Below are 6,000 nucleotides of genomic sequence, written 5' to 3' on the forward strand. Positions count from 1 at the left end.
CTCTTCCCACTCTCCGCGCTCCTTTTCAAATGAAGCCTCTCCCTCCTCTACGTGCTATCTTTCAAATGAAGCCTCTCACTACTCTCCCTGATCTTTTTCAACTGAAGCCTCTTCCCACTCTCTTTCAACTGAAGCTTGTCCCCATGCTCTGTGCTCTCTTTCAAATGAAGCCTCTCCCCACTCTTCGTGCTGTCTTTCAAATGAAGCCTCTCCCCACTCTCTGTGCTCTCTGTCAAATGAAGCCTCTCCCCACTCTCCGCACTCTCTTTTAAAAGAAGCCTCTCACCGCACTCCGCGCTCTCTTTCAAATGAAGCCTCTCCCCGCTCTCCGTGCTCTTTTTCAAATGAAGCCTCACTCCGCTCTCCACGCTCTCTTTCAAATGAAGCCTCTCCCTGCTCTCCCCGCTCTTTTTCAAATGAAGCCTCTCCCCGCTCTCCACGCTCTCTTTCAAATGAAGCCTCTCCCTGCTCTCCCCGCTCTTTTTCAAATGAAGCCTCTCCCTGCTCTCCATGCTCTTTTTCAAATGAAGCCTCTCCCCGCTCTCCACGCTCTCTTTCAAATGAAGCCTCTCCCCGCTCTCCATGCTCTTTTTCAAATGAAGACTCTCCCCACGCTCCCCGCTCTTTTTCTAATGAAGCCTCTCCCCGCTCTCCATGCTCCTTTTCAAATGAAGCCTCTCCCCACTCTCCCCACTCTTTTTCAAATGATCCCTCTTCCCACTCTCCATGCACTTTTTCAAATGAAGCCTCTCCCCACTCTTTTTCAAATGAAGCCTCTCCCCACTCACCGTGCTCTTTTTCAAATGATGCCTCTCACCGCTAGCCCCACTCTTTTTCAAATGAAGCCTCTCCCCACTCACCGTGCTCTTTTTCAAATGATGCCTCTCACCGCTCTCCGTGCTCTTTTTCAAATGTAGCCTCGCCCCGCTCTCCCTGCTCTTTTTCAAATGATCCCTCTTCCCACTTCTCCGTGCTCTTTTTCAAGTTTAGCCTCTCCCCACTCTCCCCGCTCTTTTTCAAATGAAGCCTCTCCCCGCTCTCCATGCTCCTTTTCAAATGAGGCCTCTCCCCACTCTTTTTCAAATGAAGCCTCTCCACACTCACCGTGCTCTTTTTCAAATGATGCCTCTCACCGCTAGCCCCACTCTTTTTCTAATGACGCCTCTCCCCGCTCTCCCTGCTCTTTTTCAAATGATGCCTCTCACTGCTCTCCGCGCTCTTTTTCAAATGAAGCCTCTCCCCGCTCTCCACGCTCTCTTTCAAATGAAGCCTCTCCCCGCTCTCCATGCTCTTTTTCAAATGAAGCCTCTCCCTGCTCTCCGTGCTCTTTTTCAAATGAAGCCTCTCCCTGCTCTCCATGCTCTTTTTCAAATGAAGCCTCTCCCCGCTCTCCACGCTCTCTTTCAAATGAAGCCTCCCCACGCGCCCCATGCTCTTTTTCAAATGAAGACTCTCCCCGTTCTCCACGCTCTCTTTCAAATGAAGCCTCTCCCCGCTCTCCATGCTCTTTTTCAAATGAAGCCTCTCCCTGCTCTCCGTGCTCTTTTTCAAATGAAGTCTCTCCGAGCTCTCCCCGCTCTTTTTCAAATGAAGCCTCTCCCTGCTCTCCATGCTCTTTTTCAAATGATGCCTCTCACCGCTAGCCCCACTCTTTTTCTAATGACGCCTCTCCCCGCTCTCCCTGCTCTTTTTCAAATGATGCCTCTCACTGCTCTCCGCGCTCTTTTTCAAATGAAGCCTCTCCCCGCTCTCCACGCTCTCTTTCAAATGAAGCCTCTCCCCGCTCTCCATGCTCTTTTTCAAATGAAGCCTCTCCCTGCTCTCCGTGCTCTTTTTCAAATGAAGCCTCTCCCTGCTCTCCATGCCCTTTTTCAAATGAAGCCTCTCCCCGCTCTCCACGCTCTCTTTCAAATGAAGCCTCCCCACGCTCCCCATGCTCTTTTTCAAATGAAGACTCTCCCCGTTCTCCACGCTCTCTTTCAAATGAAGCCTCTCCCCGCTCTCCATGCTCTTTTTCAAATGAAGCCTCTCCCTGCTCTCCGTGCTCTTTTTCAAATGAAGCCTCTCCGAGCTCTCCCCGCTCTTTTTCAAATGAAGCCTCTCCCTGCTCTCCATGCTCTTTTTCAAATGAAGCCTCTCCCCACTCTCCGTGCTCTCTTTCAAATGAAGCCTCTCCCTGCTCTCCCCGCTCTTTTTCAATTGAAGCCTCTCCCTGCTCTCCATGCTCTTTTTCAAATGAAGCCTCTCCCCGCTCTCCACGCTCTCTTTCAAATGAAGCCTCTCCCCGCTCTCCATGCTCTTTTTCAAATGAAGACTCTCCCCACTCTCCCCGCTCTTTTTCAAATGAAGCCTCTCCCCGCTCTCCATGCTCCTTTTCAAATGAAGCCTCTCCCCACTCTCCCCACTCTTTTTCAAATGATCCCTCTTCCCACTCTCCATGCACTTTTTCAAATGAAGCCTCTCCCCACTCTTTTTCAAATGAAGCCTCTCCCCACTCACCGTGCTCTTTTTCAAATGATGCCTCTCACCGCTAGCCCCACTCTTTTTCAAATGAAGCCTCTTCCCACTCACCGTGCTCTTTTTCAAATGATGCCTCTCACCGCTCTCCGTGCTCTTTTTCATATTTCGCCTCTCCCCGCTCTCCCTGCTCTTTTTCAAATGATCCCTCTTCCGACTTCTCCGTGCTCTTTTTCAAGTTTAGCCTCTCCCCACTCTCCCCGCTCTTTTTCAAATGAAGCCTCTCCCCGCTCTCCATGCACCTTTTCAAATGAAGCCTCTCCCCACTCTCCCCACTCTTTTTCAAATGATCCCTCTTCCCACTCTCCATGCACTTTTTCAAATGAAGCCTCTCCCCACTCTTTTTCAAATGAAGCCTCTCCCCACTCACCGTGCTCTTTTTCAAATGATGCCTCTCACCGCTAGCCCCACTCTTTTTCTAATGAAGCCTCTCCCCGCTCTCACTGCTCTTTTTCAAATGATGCCTCTCACTGCTCTCCGCGCTCTTTTTCAAATGAAGCCTCTCCCCGCTCTCCACGCTCTCTTTCAAATGAAGCCTCTCCCCGCTCTCCATGCTCTTTTTCAAATGAAGCCTCTCCCTGCTCTCCGTGCTCTTTTTCAAATGAAGCCTCTCCCTGCTCTCCATGCTCTTTTTCAAATGAAGCCTCTCCCCGCTCTCCACGCTCTCCTTCAAATGAAGCCTCTCCCCGCTCTCCATGCTCTTTTTCAAATGAAGACTCTCCCCGTTCTCCACGCTCTCTTTCAAATGTGCCTCTCACCGCTCTCCATGCTCTTTTTCAAATGAAGCCTCTCCCTTCTCTCCGTGCTCTTTTTCAAATGAAGCCTCTCCCTGCGCTCCACGCTCTCTTTCAAATGAAGCCTCTCCCCGCTCTCCATGCTCACTTTCAAATGAAGCCTCTCCCCACTCTCCATGCTCTTTTTCAAATTTAGCCTCTCCCCACTCTCCCCGCTCTTTTTCAAATGAAGCCTCTCCCCGCTCTCCATGCTCCTCTTCAAATGAAGACTCTCCCCACTCTCCCCACTCTTTTTCAAATGATCCCTCTTCCCACTCTCCATGCACTTTTTCAAATGATGCCTCTCCCCACTCTTTTTCAAATGAAGCCTCTCCCCACTCACCGTGCTCTTTTTCAAATGATGCCTCTCATCGCTAGCCCCACTCTTTTTCAAATGAAGCCTCTCCCCACTCACCGTGCTCTTTTTCAAATGATGCCTCTCACCGCTCTCCGTGCTCTTTTTCAAATTTAGCCTCTCCCCGCTCTCCCTGCTCTTTTTCAAATGATCCCTCTGCCCGCTCTCCACACTCTCTTTGAAATGAAGCCTCTCCCCGCTCTCCATGCTCTTTTTCAAATGAAGCCTCTCCCTGCTCTCCGTGCTCTTTTTCAAATGAAGCCTCTCCCTGCGCTCCACGCTCTCTTTCAAATGAAGCCTCTCCCCGCTCTCCATGCTCTCTTTCAAATGAAGCCTCTCCCCACTTCTCCGTGCTCTTTTTCAAATTTAGCCTCTCCCCACTCTCCCCGCTCTTTTTCAAATGAAGCCTCTCCCCGCTCTCCATGCTCCTTTTCAAATGAAGCCTCTCCCCACTCTCCCCACTCTTTTTCAAATGATCCCTCTTCCCACTCTCCATGCACTTTTTCAAATGAAGCCTCTCCCCACTCTTTTTCAAATGAAGCCTGTCCCCACTCACCGTGCTCTTTTTCAAATGATGCCTCTCACCGCTAGCCCCACTCTTTTTCAAATGAAGCCTCTCCCCACTCACCGTGCTCTTTTTCAAATGATGCCTCTCACCGCTCTCCGTGCTCTTTTTCAAATTTAGCCTCTCCCCGCTCTCCCTGCTCTTTTTCAAATGATGCCTCTCACTGCTCTCCGCGCTCTTTTTCAAATGAAGCCTCTCCCCGCTCTCCACGCTCTCTTTCAAATGAAGCCTCTCCCCGCTCTCCATGCTCTTTTTCAAATGAAGCCTCTCCCTGCTCTCCGTGCTCTTTTTCAAATGAAGCCTCTCCCTGCGCTTCTCGCTCTCTTTCAAATGAAGCCTCTCTCCGCTCTCCATGCTCTCTTTCAAATGAAGCCTCTCCCCACTTCTCCGTGCTCTGCTTCAAATGGAGCCTCTCACCACTCTCTTTCAAATGAAGCCTCTCCCCACTCTCTGTGCTCTCTTTCAAATGAAGCATCTCCCCACTTCTCCATGCTCTACTTCAAATGGAGCCTCTCCCCGTTCTCCCCACTCTCTTTCAAATGAAGCCTCTGCCCACTCTCTGTGCTCTCTTTCAAATGAAGCCTCTCCCCGCTCTCCCTGCTCTTTTTCAAATGTAGCCTCTCCCCCCTCTTTTCAAATGAAGCCTCTCCCCGCTCTCCATGCTCTTTTTCAAATGAAGCCTCTCCCCGCTCTCCCCGCTCTTTTTCAAATGAAGCTTCTCCCCAATGTCCGTGCTCTTTTTCAAATGAAGCCTCTCCCTGCTCTCCGTGCTCTTTTTCAAATGAAGCCTCTCCCTGCTCTCCATGCTCTTTTTCAAATGAAGCCTCTCCCCGCTCTCCACGCTCTCTTTCAAATGAAGCCTCCCCACGCTCCCCATGCTCTTTTTCAAATGAAGACTCTCCCCGTTCTCCACGCTCTCTTTCAAATGAAGCCTCTCCCCGCTCTCCATGCTCTTTTTCAAATGAAGCCTCTCCCTGCTCTCCGTGCTCTTTTTCAAATGAAGCCTCTCCGAGCTCTCCCCGCTCTTTTTCAAATGAAGCCTCTCCCTGCTCTCCATGCTCTTTTTCAAATGATGCCTCTCACCGCTAGCCCCACTCTTTTTCTAATGACGCCTCTCCCCGCTCTCCCTGCTCTTTTTCAAATGATGCCTCTCACTGCTCTCCGCGCTCTTTTTCAAATGAAGCCTCTCCCCGCTCTCCACGCTCTCTTTCAAATGAAGCCTCTCCCCGCTCTCCATGCTCTTTTTCAAATGAAGCCTCTCCCTGCTCTCCGTGCTCTTTTTCAAATGAAGCCTCTCCCCGCTCTCCCTGCTCTTTTTCAAATGTAGCCTCTCCCCCCTCTTTTCAAATGAAGCCTCTCCCCGCTCTCCATGCTCTTTTTCAAATGAAGCCTCTCCCCGCTCTCCCCGCTCTTTTTCAAATGAAGCTTCTCCCCAATGTCCGTGCTCTTTTTCAAATGAAGCCTCTCCCTGCTCTCCGTGCTCTTTTTCAAATGAAGCCTCTCCCTGCTCTCCATGCTCTTTTTCAAATGAAGCCTCTCCCCGCTCTCCACGCTCTCTTTCAAATGAAGCCTCCCCACGCTCCCCATGCTCTTTTTCAAATGAAGACTCTCCCCGTTCTCCACGCTCTCTTTCAAATGAAGCCTCTCCCCGCTCTCCATGCTCTTTTTCAAATGAAGCCTCTCCCTGCTCTCCGTGCTCTTTTTCAAATGAAGCCTCTCCGAGCTCTCCCCGCTCTTTTTCAAATGAAGCCTCTCCCTGCTCTCCATGCTCTTTTTCAAATGATGCCTCT

This window comes from Heterodontus francisci, chromosome 1 (assembly GCF_036365525.1).
Source record: "Heterodontus francisci isolate sHetFra1 chromosome 1, sHetFra1.hap1, whole genome shotgun sequence".
In the NCBI taxonomy this organism is placed as follows: domain Eukaryota; kingdom Metazoa; phylum Chordata; class Chondrichthyes; order Heterodontiformes; family Heterodontidae; genus Heterodontus; species Heterodontus francisci.